Here is a 16,890-nt window from a genome sequence, read left to right as displayed (position 1 = left end):
TATTTTCTCATAAGGAAAGAAGGTTATCTTTTTGCCATTTTAAGAATTTAGTGTACGAAAATTTTTACTCTTTATATGAGATTAGGAAAATTAGAAGTTAAAAAAATATATGTATTTTTACATGGATGTTTTAATGAAATAATAGTGTATGTATTGATTTTATACGGTACCACATGATCATGATAGTAAAGTATTTTATAGTAAGGTGTACAAAGTGTATTAAAAGTGAGTAGTATTTTAAGTAATTTGAGATAATTCTTAATTATACAGGTAATTGGTTAATTACCGGGTAACGGGATATTACCTAATTAATTGAGGATATATTAGATAGTAAAAGAGCATGAGGTGGCAGACCCTCCATTCAAATAATATGGCTCATAAACTTGGAATGATTAGGTGGAAACCTAATACATTAAGGTCAAGACACTTCAGTATACACAAGAGTTATAATTATATAGCTAAATTCTTCACTTAAGTTTATTTTCGGTGTTCATGATTAATGTAACTCAAGCTGCCTTTTTGGGCAGGGGAGTAGGATCATCTCTCCGTGTTACTGTCTCATTTCATCATAGGAGTCTTTTAGTAAACTAGTGAAAACAAAAGAGTAGCTGCATAAGTGGATTAAGGTTGCCTAATAGGTTGGGAAACCTTTTGTAGGTTCGCAAACCATGCATCGATAGTGTATTCATTAGTTGCAAATGTACGCTCATTTTCTTGTACTATGTCCCAGATAGTTTCATTTCCTCCTTAAGAGTCTTGATTGTTTTAAAGCAGTATATGGACTGCATATCGACATGCAAAAGTTAGAGTTCATCCTAGTTGGGTGTCACGCCCCAAACCTTGGGAGGCATAGCTGGCACCCGGTGCCAAACTAGCCCGAGCGAACCACTCTGTAACTCATTCACTCCTTTTGTAACTATCATGGGTCAACATGATCATAACTCATAACGTACAATTGTAAGTGAAAAAATGTTATATCAATGAACCATCGTCGTTCACAAAACATGAATACATATGGGCCGTCAAGGCCTCTGACATTGACATACTGTATATAATAAACCTGTGTCTACAAAGCCTCTATGATTTTTTTGACATAAAATAGGACAGGGTACCGGCCTACCCATAAGTTCGTAGCAACACTCTTACTCGATGACTTATAGACTCGGCTGCACTCCGAATGAGGTGGAGTCTTACCGATCTTTCGCTGAATGTTAACCTCGTCTACTATGAGGGCTCGTCAAACTATTGTCTATACCTGCAGGCATAAATGCAGCGTCCCCAACAAAAGGACATTAGGACGAATAATGTACCAAGTATGTAAGGCATGTAAATAAATATATGAAGAGCATGGAAGAAAATTTGAATCAATGCAGATTTGACTATTTGTATTCTAGTTAGGAATTTATATATATATATATATATCGGTAAAAGGGTAAGTGTGAGTTTAGTGATAATCTAGTTTTTTAGAATCCACAATTTAATTTTTTAATAGTGGAATGGAGTGTCAACTATAAGCTCCAAATTAATCAAAAGTTAAAAACATCAATTAATAATAAGTTTAACCAACTATTTGGAGTTACACCCGACACCTTCTGTGTTATCACGAGTATGGCACTGTAGTGTACGTAGGAAGCAAATAATGCAGTAATCTGTCGCAAAAACACAGAATTTCCTTTTTTTTTAAAAATATGAAATCAATAGGGAACTCTATTATATACAATATTGGGACAAGTAAATTATGAGGTTTCACCAAAGTCTGAGCTTTAATTCAACAATTACTTCTCTTTTCTTCAGAAAATTTACCAATACTATAATGCACATGTAAATTTCTTCTCTTTATCAGCCATGCATTTTCTGTTATCTTGCGACAAGGAAATTCATATATCTGAAATCACATCAACTGAAAAACCATAGAAATAAAAGAACCTGCCTGAGAAAAACTTCATTTTCAGAATTGGAATAACAATGTAAATAATGAAATACTCATAGTGTCATGCATATACGTATGTATGTCATGTCGTGCATAGGTACATGTGTTCATAACATTATCAAGCCTCTGAGGGCATCCCATCATATCATCTCAGCCACTGTGGGCAAATCATCCACGTTTACCAGTTGATCAGGTGGTGATGCGTATATAACGCCGTAACATTTTCCCATATCCCATGTACATATATTTATATATATACGCGTATATAACGTCATCTGGTGCCACTGTGGGCAAAATCATCAACGTATACCAGCTGATCAGGTGGTGGCGCGTATATAACGCCATAACCTTTTTCCCATATCCCATATAAATACATAATATATATACGCATATATAACGTCATCTGGTCATGTGTCAATGTAAATGAATGCAATGCATGATAAGTACGTCAATAAAATCTTTCGGACTGTCATAAGACCATTATGCCTCTGATTAGTATCATGAAACAAACTTTATCAACTTATGTATTTTCTGAGACTCATGAATAGACGATAGAATAATAACACATATGGAAATTCAAGAACATAGACATCTCTAATACTTCTATGAATAGAATTATTTATGAAATTGTACATTTTCTCATTTCATTTGCATAGTATGAATTATGCCAAAAAGAAAGTAGGGATAGCTTTAACATACCTGAGCCGATAACAATGAAAAAAATGTTATATCATTAGGTTTCACTCCCGAGCTCTTCATTCTCTCGAAAATATTAATTGCCTCCACACAGTGGCCATGAGTGGCATAACCAGATATTGGCGAGTTCCAAGCATCATCATTTTTAACTGACATTCCTGAATCGCCGCTTAGTCGGAACTGGGAATGTAGGGAAACTTGTGGACTTTTTGGACACTATTCCAAAATTCGGAGAGCAACTTAACTTTCCATTTCCGTTTGCGCATTATAGGTTGCACTTGCTTCGCTACCTTTTCAAGAATTTCTCTTGCCTCATCATCCAGCAAAGCCAACTGTGCACAAGTCGATAAAACACTAACTACAGTAACCTCATCTGCTTCAAACTCCTCATCTTGCATTTTAGAAAATGCTTCTAAGGCTTCTTTGAATTTTCCTTGATATACGCAATTCTTTATGTTATAAGCCCAATTTGTTAATGGGTTTGTGATATTATTCAGTGATTACAATCGAGAACTTTTAATTTGGCAATTCTTATGGTTGTTTTTCATTTTACAGTAAGTATCATTTCTGAGTTCCTTTTCGCGTTTTAAAAGACTTGCCAAATTCTAAGTCTTGCCACATATATCAATTAAGCCATGAGTCACAAATTTTGCTAAGGCAAAAATCAGCCACGTGGTGGTCTTATTCAACATTTTAGATAATTACCAATTACCCGCATAATTAAGAATTATCTCAAATTACTTAAAATTCTACTTATTTTTTTAATACACTTTATACACCTTACTATAATATATTTTACTATCATGGTCATGTGGTAACATATAAAATAAATACATACACTATTATTTTATTAAAACATCCATGTAAAAATACATATATTTTCTCAACTTATAATTTTTCCAATCTCATATAAATAGTACAAATTTTCTTGCGCTTAATGTCACGCCCCGAACCTGGGGGCGAGACCGGCACCCGGTGCCTCACCTATCCTTGCGTACCAACTTGCGACTAAGGAACTCTGAACATGTGATATCATACTTTGGCCATGGGCCACATTGCAAGACAACTGTGAATGCTGACTAAATATCAATATAAAGACAGGCCGACAAGGCGTCATAATTATTACAGCTGACAAACCAACCAAGCATACATACAAAGCCTGGAAGCCCAACATACTACACTAACTGACAAGATATGTCTACAAGCCTCTACCGATGGATATATTATGATCGGAATAGCTTCCCGACCTACTTGTAACATGTATACATATATATACAAGATGTATTTAAGGTTCTAGTCCCGGAAACTCCGAAAGGCATGGAACTTACCGATCAAGCTGAACTCGGGCAACACTTATTGAAGAGGCCTACCCGTCTGTCTGTCTGACCTGCACGCATGAATGCAGCGCCCCCAGAAAAGGGACGTCAGTACGAAATAATGTACTGAGTATATAAGGCAATATACTGAAAGCTGAAACTGAACTGATAATATAATAACTGCAAGTAGCTGGAAGTCAAAGATAATCTGAAGATATGCTTACCTGCTGATACTGAGTCAATTCTCTCAATATATTAAGTAAACTAGATGTCCGACCCTATAAAGCTCAGTATATATATATATATATCTGCTCTGTCATAGTAGGCTCGCTCATAAGCACTCGGCCATACTAGGCTCTGTATCTCGACCATGCCAGGCTCGCTCATACGCGCTCGGCCACAGTAGACTCGTTATATATATAACTGCTCTGTCGTAGTAGGCTCGCTCATACGTGCTTGGCCATATTAGGCTCTGTATCTCGACCAACTGGGCTCGCTCATACGTGCTTGACCACAGTAGGCTCAGTATATATATATATATATATATATAACTGCTACGCCATAGTAGGCTCGCTCATACGCGCTCGGCCATACTAGGCTCTGTATCTCGACAAACTGGGCTCGCTCATAAGCGCTCGGCCACAGTAGGATCGATATATAACTTACCATGTGATCAGAGGTTGCCCAATAGGGGCCTACCCATCGATTATAGCTCAATGGTAATGAAAATACTTTTAATACTATATATATATATATATATATATATATATATATATATAAACTCTCTACTCTCTTGACTGGAAGAAGAAAATACTCAACAGAATATGAATTCCCCATAAGGAGAATATGGTAATTTACAAAACTAGAAAAATATACGTAACTTGCGAGAATAGCAAAATATACGTAAATTTCGGGAATGAATTTTTCTTTATGCTTCATTATCAAACTTGTGTAATGACAAGATCATGCAAAATGAAGGAATAACTTAACCTTAACATACCTGCTATAGCATATGTGGACAAAGTTATAATTTCCCAATGAAGTTCTTATTTCTCTCATACATTTTATCAGCGAGCCTTGTTGCCTAAATATCTCAATCAGTTTGTATGAGTTTCCAGCAACAAAAGATGTTCTCTTTTCCTTCATCTTCAAAGTGTACTGGCTCTATTAAATCACATTCCATATTGCCATTCATTAGGCTTAAATCACTGAACAATTAATAATATTTGGCATGATCCAAATAATTTGGCATCACTACTTTTGGTTGCAAATGTCGAACCAATATTTATCCTTATTGTTCAAACCTTACGGTTGATTATACATTAGAAGAAACTCATTAAAAATATGTGAGGATTTAATTCCAACTTGACCCAATTAAGACCATAATCAACCCTTAAGGTCTTTTTAGTCTTGTACGTTAGTGTCATGCAAATGACACTTGGATGCCACCTTTTAATTTGTGGTATGAGTTGCATGACACTTAGATGCCACATTTTAATTTGTGGTATGAGTCATCCCAATTAAATGGGGGGCTGCCACCTCATATCCCCAATTAATTAGGTAATGTCCCATTATCCGGTAATTAACCAATTATCCGCATAATTAAAAATTATCTCAACTTACTTAAAATACTACTCTCTTTTAACATACCTTATACACCATAATAACTTGGTCATGTAGTACTTTTTATGTCACTAGTCCATAAATATCGAGTATTAACGCTCGGCCCGTATTTTATCTCAAAATGCCAAACTTTGACAAAATCCGTTTTCTTCGATTTTACGTACCCTCTTACCTTCACGAATTTACTCATCACTTATGATCCTTATAATCCCCAAATAATCTTTTCCTTGGACTGATGTCAATTATCTTATGACAAATTTAACGTACAATACTACAGGGTGCAACACTGTCGTAATTTATTACCGCGAAGCGTAACATCTCCGTAAAGTAATATCGCAGGACGTAACATCATCTTAATATATTACTTCAGAGCATAACATTGATGCAATATAACACTAGGGGAGGTAATATTGATGTAATATTGCAGGGTGTAACATCATTCCCCCCTTTGGAACATTCGTCCTCGAATGTTGACTGATGCTCTTATCATTTTCGTGACTTATAGATCTTGTAAATACATTAATACTCTTCTTTCCATTCAAGCAGTTGCTCTGTGAATAAATACAAAGTCTAGGGTATTCCCCCCTTTAGTCTTTTTGCTCATATTATGACATGTGGTTGAAATATTCATAATCTTACGACTTATGTTACCTCTTGTCAGGCGACCTGTGTGACCCTAGCTTTGTAGGTGCACTTATGCGATTTATCTTTCCTTTTTTCCTTTTTTCCTTTTACCTTTTAGTCAATCTGTAGGCCTTAATTTATATATACAAAGCTTAATAGGACACCTCTCTGGACCTCTATAGGTATATTGAAGTCCTTTACTCGATACTTTCTTGGATTTACGAATATTGTTGTATCTCATCGCATAGGTCCGTTTAGCCATCCATATGAATTTACTGCCATAACTCTTACTTTAATTTATTGCTGCTGAGGTCTGCTACGAAATTCCAGCTTACTCTTGTTGCTTATTACATATGTATAAATTTAAGTCCTAATTTTTCCTCATTACAGCTCATCTTTAGAATGACAGCATAATCTCATCTCATACTTTGTGACTTTTGTCCATCCATTGTTGATTCACCTCAATATTGATTTACAATCTACCACTGATAACTTGAAACTTCTTACGTAATACTTTGCCCCTAGGGCTTACGTTACCTCAAGGAATATTCAAAGTGATTCCCATAATCGTATTTCATAGTGTCTCAATGTGATTCACCTTATGGGGGTATCTTAATTTTATGCCGCCAGCGAAATCTTTTTCTCCTTATCTTCTTCTATTTTCTCTTCTTCTTCTTTTTTTCTTTTTTTTTCTTTTTTTTTTAAATAATCATTCAAACTAAGGCCCAAATGTCATTCTTTATCTACCACAATTACACCCTCATCACTTTCAAATGATATAAGTCTTAGACTTCTTTGAGTTCATTCAGGCTATACTGGGCTTACTATAACATAGAGAAGCCATTAGGTCCCTTGTTTTCATGGCCTAATCCTGAGGACTAATCCATTCTCGTCACCTTCTCATTGCCCTTTCATATCCGCATTCCTGTCTTCCTAAAACCTTGTCGCTTTACCATACTTTAGCTTGCGACCTATACATATCTATTTATACTACTCGTAATCTTCCTTCAACTTTCTTGAATTTTCTTGTGTTATTTTAGAACATCAAGCGAGACATGACATCGTCTCTAACTCTTCTTTACTCTCTTAACTAGATATCTCAGTACTTAGAAATCATTGACTAGAAGATATGCCACTGACGATGCCGCTATCATTCTTGGATATTGAATCCTCGCGCTTCTAGCGTTCTATCCCAAGTATGGAATATCCTCAACCTTCTGTTTTTTAGTATCTCGTATATTGTTCACCTTTACCTTACTTTCCTTAAAGCCTCACATCACATCTTCTATTTCTTTCGTACCTCTGATTTTAAGTGAGATTTTGCAATGTTCTCCATCACGATGTTTTTATTTTTCTGGGTACAATAATCAAACTCCTGATTTACTTGGGTGATGTAACTCTTTAGTTTCCCCCTTCTACTGATCGGCCTTTACGTCGGCTTAAGATATCTTCCGATCTGTGGTTCATAGTATTACTTATTCTGTTTAGCCTTTCATGGGCGCTGAGGAATATGCATGATATAATCCTTTAACAATTTAATCCTTCGTTTATAACCTGGGCTAAAAAAAATTTCCGTTTAACGTATACTAGAACTTTCTACGGCTGTATATGCTGCATATATAAAACTTCAAACCCTTAAGTGAGTTCTTAACACAACCAACTCTAGATCATTGATCGAGTAATTCCTTTTTTTGCCATCTTAGCTTTATTTAAACGTAAGCTATTACTTTTTCTGATCTTTTTGCCCCTTGTTGCGTCCATACTTAGCTTATCTTAGTGCCCATATATATTGAAATTCCATACAACTCATATGATCCCGAATATTTTTAATTCTTACTTCCCATTCATTAGCCACGGTAGGTATCACTTTCCTTTGGAATGCTTACAATGTTGTTGCGAGATTGTTGTTACACAACCATTTCTTCTCAGCTAGTCTTTTGTTGAAGTACCTAGGGAGAACCCTTGACTGTCGCAAAGTTGTGAGCTTATTACGTACCCTTTTTTTATGTCCTTACTTGCCTATAATCATCCGTAATTGCTTACCTTCATGCCCTTGTGCTTGTATGGTTGCTTTTGAACTGTTATTTTGACTGCCTTCCCAATGGCACTTTCCTGTAACACTCATATGGTGTCTTTAACTACCCCAACTCTTTCTTGAATATATCTCAAGTATTATAATGATATTTTTCGAGGTTGAACTCTCAATGTTGGGTTCTACTATGTTTATCTCACAGGACCTGATGACTCGTCTGTAACCTCTTGTTTAGCCATAACTGGGATCTTCCTAACCACTCACTAACTACTCCTTTGCCTATACTCATATCAATATTCCTCGTAATCTTTCTTGGGTTATTTTCTTTATCTTAACTTATGTCTCGCACTAGCTCCTTATTTATTAATAACAACTCGGGCAGGAACCTTTACTTCCTCTCCTTGACGTCGTACTTGCACAATATTCTTGAACCGTAGCGTATCTGTAAGATTTGGATAAGTGTTATCTCACTCCTCTTTCATTTATCGCATTCTTCCTTTACCATTCCATAGTCACTAGAACTATTTAATTTTGACTTAATGTCATATCACTCCATATTCCCTCCTTTAGGGGTGTACTAAAAGCTGAAGCCACGAGGATATACCTATAGATATTTTACCTCTTCATCTTTGGCGTCGTTTCTCAACATCAATGATCCTTACTCGCATTGCGGCAATCCTTCTGTACCAAAGATGACAAATCCCCTTACTCGTGAGGGTGACACTTAATGTAACTGGTACATACAGTCCCTTAAGCTTAACTTTGCTAACATTGCTTGCTTTAAGGAAGCGTCTTCCTGGATGACTATTTTCTGAATTTATCGTGAATCTCCTTCTGTGGTCCATTCTATTACCGACAGAATGAAATCTAAAATTACCATGATGACGATTACTTTCCAATCATTCAGTCCCTAATTCATATTTAGTTTATCTTGTTTACCGGCCCATACTGATTTCTATTACTCTGGAGATTAACTCTCCCCTCTGGTAGTCATGTTGGAGTCACGAACTTATCTCTCGAAATGAGGATATAACCTTATGGCCTATACTCTTTTGTTGTCTTAAGGCCCATCACCTTTCGTCTCTTCCTTCATTTGACTATAGGTTCTGTAACACTCTACCGTTTTCATCCATGTGTCACACCTTATTCATAATGTTTCCTTATCTCTCTTCTCATTATTCTGCTAATATTTCTGCATATCCCTTCTCTTGTGAAAACATCAATACGACATTCTTTTGCTTTTAGATTCCCTTTACTCCATCCAATGGCTCTTTGGGTTGATCAACATCCTCACTCTACTAGGGATGAAAGCCATACTTAAGGTAATATTTATCCCTTCAAGGCTTATAGTGCATGTCTTTGTAGTACTCATATCTGGCTGCACTATTTTAAAGTGTACCATCTGGGTGTCTCACAAGGAGATCTATTAACACATTTGCGATATCCTTTGAAAATGTCAACTGTCACAAACAATTCATCCATTATATCTTCTTATACTGCTTCTATTAACCCCATAGGGCATATCTGGAATGGGTGCGACCAATTGTATATACCTCTGTTGCTATTGAATATAACTAAAAAAAAGCTTATGTTCCTCTGCCTCAATTATAAATGTCGTTAGCCTTCATTAATTGGGTGTCTCGTACTCTTCTTCAACTTGCTTCTTTCGCTTGTTGAAACTTATATTTATCTTCTTAATCTGTCATTGTCTTTTACCATAAAGATGGATAGGCATTCTTGCCTTATGGCTTCTTATCAGGAAGCTCACACCTTTCAATATACCCATGATCTGCTAAAGACCTCACATTTACCTATCGTAGGCATTATACAAATATCCAATTCCTCTGACTCAGCTCTTCCACAACTATCTCTCTATCCAGCCTTCTTTCTGGATGTAGGTATCGTCTTATTACGAATAAAATAGAATTTTGAAATTTGAATTCTTATAAGTGAGCTCTACCACACGATCTAGAGTAAGAAGAAAGAGTAACAATCATAAATGACCTGTAGCCTCCTGCTTATAAGTGTGGTGCACGACATACCCATAAACAAGACTCTACTAGACACGGCTTGTAGACTCCCTAGGACAAACCTGCTCTGATACCACTTTGTCATGCCCCGAACCTAGGGGGCGAGACTGGCACCCGGTGCCTCACCTATCCTTGTGTACCAACTTGCAACTAAGGAACTCTGAACATGTGATTTCATACTTTGGCCATGGGCCACATTGCAAGATAATTGCGAATGCTGACTAAATATCAATATAAAACTGGGCCGACAAGGCCGTCATAATTATTACAGCTGACAAACCAACCAAGCATACATACAAGTCCTGGAAGCCCAACATACTAAACTAACTGACAGGATATGTCTACAAGCCTCTACTGATGGATATACTGTAATCGGAATAGCATCCCAACCTACTTGTAACATGTATGCATATATAAACAAGATGTACATAAGGTTCTAGTCCCGGAAACTCCGAAAGGCATGGAGCTTACCGATCAAGCTGAACTCGGGCGACACTTATTGAAGAGGCCCACCCGTTTGTCTGTCTGATCTGCACGCATGAAATGCAGCGCCCCCAGAAAAGGGACGTCAGTACGAAATAATGTACTGAGTATGTAAGGTAATATACTGAAAGCTGAAACTGAACTGATAATATAATAACTGCAAGTAGCTGGAAGTCAAAGATAATCTGAAGATATGCTCACCTGCTGATACTGAATCAATTATCTCAATATATTAAGTAAAATAGTTATCTGGCCCTATAAGGCTAAGTATACATATATATCTGCTCTACCGTAGTAGGCTCTCTAAAAAACGCTCGGCCATACTAGGCTCTGTATCTCGACCATGCTGGGCTCTCTCATACACGCTCGATCGCTGTACGCTCGGTATATATATAACTGCTCTGCCATAGTAGGCTCGCTCATACGCGCTCGACCATACTAGGCTTTGTGTCTCGACAAACTGGGCTCGCTCATACGCGCTCGGCCACAGTAGGCTTGGTAGATATATAACTGTTATGCCATAGTAGGCTCGCTCATACATGCTCGGTCATACTATACTCTATATCTCGACCAACTAGGCTCGCTCATAAGCGCTCGACCACAGTAGAATTGGTATATAACTTACCATCTGATCAGAGGTTGCCCAATAGGGGTCTACCTATCGATTATTGCTCGATGGTAATGAAAATACTTTTAATACTATCTATATATATATATGTATATATATATATATACATATATACTCTCTACTCTCTTGACTGGAAGAAGGAAATACTCAACAGAATATGAATTCCCCATAAGGAGAATATGGTAATTTATAAAACTAGAAAAATATACGTAAATTGCGAGACTAGCAAAATATACGTAAATTTCGGGATGTGAATTTTTCTTTATGATTCATTATCAAACTTGTGCAATGACAAGATCATGCAAAATGAAGAAAGAGCTTAGCCTTAACATACCTGCTATAGCATATGTGGACAAAGTTATAATTCCCAATGAAATTCTTGTTTCTCTCATACATTTGTATCAACGAGCCTTGTTGAAATACCTCTTGCCTAAATATCTCAATCAGTTTGTATGAGTTTCCAGCAACAAAATATGTTCTCTTTTCCTTCATCTTTAAAGTGTACTGGCTCTATTAAATCACATTCCATATTTCCATTCATTAGGCTTATATCACTGAACAATTAATAATATTTGGCATGATCCAAATAATTTGGCATCACTACTTTTGGTTCCAAATGTCGAACCAATATTTATTATTATTGTTCAAACCTTATGGTTGATTATACATGAGAAGAAACCCATTAAAAATATGTAAGGATTTAATTCCAACTTGACTCAATTAAGACCATAATCCACCCTTAAGGTCTTTGTCGTCTTGTACGTTAGTGTCATGCAAATGACACTTGGATGCCACCTTTTAATTTGCGGTATGAGTTGCATGACACTTAGATGTCACATTTTAATTTGTGGTATGAGTCATCCCAATTAAATGGGGGGCTTCCATCTCATCCTTTTTTTTACTACTTATCCAATATATCCCTAATTAATTAGGTAATGTCCCATTATCCGGTAATTAACCAATTACCCGCATAATTAAATATTATCTCAACTTACTTAAAATACTACTCTCTTTTAACATACCTTGTACACCATAATAGCATGGTCATGTAGTACCTTTTATGTCACTAGTCCATAAATATCGAGTATTAACGCTCGGCCCGTATTTTATCCCAAAATGCCAAACTTTGACAAAATCCGTTTTCTTCGATTTTACGTACCCTCTTACCTTCACGAATTTACTCATCACTTATGATCCTTATAATCCACAAATAATCTTTTCCTTGGACTGATGTCAATTACCTTATGACAAATTCAATGTACAATACTACAGGGTGCAACACTGTCGTAACTTATTACTGCGAAGCGTAACATCTCCGTAATGTAATACCGTAGGACGTAACATCATCGTTATATATTACTGCAGAGCATAACATTGTTGTAATATAACACTGGGGGACGTAATATTGATGTAATATTGCGCGGTGTAACACTTAATTTTTGAAATAGTAAAAAGGTAACCTTCTTTTCATGTGAAAAAAGAATTCATATCTTTACAATAAAGAAAATCTCATATACTTTTCTCATATTATGCATATAATTTAAAGCATATTTGAAAGCATTAATATTAATAACTATATAAAAATCATATATATTTTTCAAACTGTTTTACAAAAATATTTCACTCAAAATACCATATCAAATATATATATATATATATATATATATATATATATATATATATATATATATATATATATATAACGGTATCAAGGTTATTAAACTTACGGGGTGTAAGCCCCCCCTTTAGAACATTCGTCCTCGAATGTTAATCTCTTAGAGGTTTTCAAAATTTTTACTAGTGTCTCCTCTGTAACTAAACTAAAACTAAAACTATATCTGAAGTATCGACTATTAACAACCTTTTGTACTGGAGTATTTCGTATCTTCTTCACTTTTACTTTACCTTGATTACTTTTCAATATCGCATCGTATCTTCTATCACTTTCATAACCTCCTTTCCACATTACGCCTTAAAGCTCTACTGTGGTACTTGCACCTCTGGTGCATACAAAAACTAGTGAAAGCTTCATACTGACTTCTTACGATTCAACTCTATGGCACGATCTGGAAAAAAAGAAGGGTAACATTTCCTAAATGCCCTATAGCCTCTCAATTATAAATGTGGCCCGCAACACACCCATAAGTGAGACTCTATTAGGCACATCTTTGTAGACTCCCTAGGATACGACCCGCTCTGATACCACTTTGTCACGCCCCAAACCTTGGGAGGCGTGGCTGGCACCCGGTGCCAAACTGGCCTGAGCGATCCACTCTGTAACTCATTCATTCATTTTGTAACTATCATGGGCCAACATGGCCATAACACATAATGTACAATTGTAAGTGGGAAAATGTTATATCAATGAACCATCATCGTTCACAAAACATGAATATATATGGGCCGTCAAGGCCTCTGACATTGACATACTATACATAATAAACCTGTGTTGTGATGACCCGGCCGGTCGTCTTAAGAACTTACGCCTCGATCCCCCATTAACTGCTTTCTCCAAGTTTATTTCTGCTATTTTGATTTTCCAGGATGTCCGGTTTTGAGTTTCGGAGAGTTTTGGGACACTTAGTCCCTAAATGAGAGCTTAAGTATTGGAAAGTTGACCGTAGTCATAACAGTGTGAAGACGGCCTCGGAATGGAAATTCGATGGTTCCGTTAGCTTCAATGGGTGATTTTGGGCTTAGGGGCGTGCTTGAATTATATTTTGGAGATCTGTAGCTAATTTAGTCTTGAAATGCCGAAAGTGGAATTTTTGAAGTTTCCGGTTCGATAGTGAGATTTTGATCTGAGGGTCGCAATGGAATTCCTGAAGTTGGAGTAACTCTGTAGCGTTGAATGTGTTGTGGGTGCAAAATTTCAGGTCATTCGGACGAGGTTTGATAGACTTTTAGATCGAAAGAGTATTTTTAGAGTTTTTGAAATTCTTAGGCTTGAATCCGATGAAAAATAGGTATTTTGATGTTGTTTTGACCGTTCCGAGGGTTGGAACAAGTTTGAATGATGTTTTAGGATTGGTTGGCATGTTTGGTTGAGGTCCCGCAGGCCTGAGGAGTGTTTCGGATGCTCAACGGACAGATTTTGGACTTGGAAAGATTGCAGATTTTTTGCTGTTGTGTTGCAGAGAAAACATTCATTGCGTTCGCGAGGATGTGTCGCGTTCGTGCAGAGCATCTGGGAGAAACAACTGAAATGTTCTTCGCGTTCGCGATGATGTCCCGTGTTAGCGAAGGTAAGGACCCGTTGGTCTTCGCGTTCGCAACATGGTCATCCCGTTCGCGTAGGGTCTGCCAGTGTAAGCTACGCATTCGCAAGTGGACCTCGCGTTCGCGAAAGAGAAAATTGGCCAACAGGACTTTTGTGCATCGCGTTCGCGATAGTAGCCTTCGCGAAAGCGCCTAGGAAGATATAAAATTTCAAAATCGAGGATTTAGCTATTTTTATCAAAACTTAAGCTTGGGAACTCGGATTTGTGGTAGATTTTGAGGGATTTTAAGAGATATCGATTGGGTAACGATTCTTAACTACTTTTTTCTTGTAACCTATTAATCTAAACATGAATTCATCCTTTAATTTCGAAATTTGTATGAAAATTGGGGAAAAGTTCTTAGACCAAACATTTGAGTTTTGATTGGGGATTTGACATTGGATTGGGACAATTTTGATATGGTTAGACTTTTGAGAGTGTGAGGATTCTGGAAATGTAAATTTTACCCGATTTCGAGATGTGGGCCCGAGGGCCGTTTTGGTCATTTTACCTAATTTCGCGTGTTTGCTTAGAATTTAATTGTAGAATTAGTTACTTGAAGTGTTATTCACATTATGAAATTGAATTGAATAGATTTGGGCCATTTGAAGTCGAGTACTCGTGGCAAGAGCATGGTTTCGGGTGGCTTGTCTAACCTTGTGTGGTGGACCTTTCCCTTAGGATTGGTATATTTGGTAATTGAAATGCCTTGTACGTAAGATGATGAGTGCGTACATGTGCTAATTGTTGGAAATCCGTTTTTTTAGTAATTACTAGTATGTTCTTCTTTCCTGTTTCTATTACTTGCACTATTAAGCCTGTTGTTAGCTTAGGAAAGCATGTCTAAGTGACTTAATTGCTTTATTTGCTCACCTTGCCCTACCTGAATTTTGTGCATCATGCTAGGCTAGAATCACTTGTTGCCTTAATATGAGATTTTGCCATTTCTGTATATTTTCCTGTTGTTGCCGGTTCGGTAGCTCCCAATTGTTTGTTTATTTTGGGACTACAGATGTGGAATTCCGGTGGACCCCCTTGCACAGTTATATGGAACTACGGGAATTCACCCGATAGATTCCTCCAGTACTGGGCATTTACATTTGGGACTACGGAACGGGATTCTGGTAAATCCCTGCGCACTATGAGTTGGACTAAAGGATGGGATCCCGGGAGATCCATTGGATATGTACATAGGGGACTACAGGACGGTATCCTGTGAGATCCCCGATTGTTATTATTGGTGCTGAGTTGTATTTGCTTTCCGTGTTTACCTTGCTTATGTAAGTTGTTGTTGTCATGTACATCCTGTGTTATTTTACTACTATACTTATTTATATAGTTCTGTTCTATACTATCGATCTTTATATTTTATTTAACCTCGGTAGAGCCTTGACCTTCCTCGTCACTACCCAACCGAGGTTAGGCTTGACACTTACTGAGTACCACTGTGGTGTACTCATGCCTCTTCTGTGCATGTTTTTCATGTGCAGATCCAGGTACCGCTACCCAGGCCTACCATCCTTGAGGGAGGCGACTGTTCTAGAGACTTTGAGGTACGTCTACCCCGTCCGCAGACCAAGAAGTCCCTTTCTATTCTAGTTGTTAAACATTGCCCTTCTGTATTTTCTTTCTTGTTAGATGTTCTGGAGTTAGACCGTTAGATATTCCAAAGGCTTGTGTTTCCTTTAGTTTTCGGGTTTTGGGATAGTGTACTTGGTTTTGAGAATGTTGCGTTGTATATGCCGAGGGGAATTCTAACTATTGTTTCCATTCAGTTATTTTGATTTTGATTATTTCTTCCGCAAGTTTCATTTATGTTCCGCATTTGTTAGACTTACCTAATCGTAGAGGCTAGGTGCCGTTACGACAGTTCACGGAGGGCAAAATAGGGTCATGACAAGTTGGTATCAGAGCTCTAGGTTCATATGAGTCATGGATCACAAGCCGATTTATTAGAGTCTCACTGATCAGTACGGAGACGTCTGTACTTATCTACGAGAGGCTATGTAACTGTTAGGAAAATTTTCACTTCATTTGATTTCCTTGTTATGCGATATTTTGACATCACAATTCTAAACTTCTGTCTTCTATTCTCTCACAGATGGTGAGGACACGTTTTACCCGAGATGATCAGGCACCCGCACCCCCTACTGCAGCCGTCAGAGGTTAGGGCCAGGGTAGAGGCCGAGGACACACACGTGGTGCAGCCAAAGCACCTACGCGAGCTGCCGCCGAGGTACCACCAACAGTTCCAGCTAGAGTCCAGGC

At 37.3% G+C, this 16,890-nt stretch overlaps 1 long non-coding RNA gene across 1 annotated transcript; it reads right to left on the bottom strand.

Moving 5' to 3' along the window:
* Positions 1-954: 954 nt before the first annotated feature.
* LOC138874399 (uncharacterized) lies at positions 955-3,182 on the bottom strand. The gene is made up of 2 exons (XR_011401378.1): positions 2,630-3,182; positions 955-1,255 (listed from the first exon to the last, which is right to left on the bottom strand). It is a non-coding gene; the product is annotated as an uncharacterized lncRNA (long non-coding RNA).
* Between the last annotated feature and the right edge of the window lie 13,708 nt (positions 3,183-16,890).

Source organism: Nicotiana sylvestris, chromosome 8 (assembly GCF_000393655.2).
Source record: "Nicotiana sylvestris chromosome 8, ASM39365v2, whole genome shotgun sequence".
Lineage (NCBI taxonomy): Eukaryota > Viridiplantae > Streptophyta > Magnoliopsida > Solanales > Solanaceae > Nicotiana > Nicotiana sylvestris.
The sequence above is the reverse complement of the archived record's forward strand: the minus strand, read 5'-3'. Positions and strand labels throughout refer to the sequence as shown.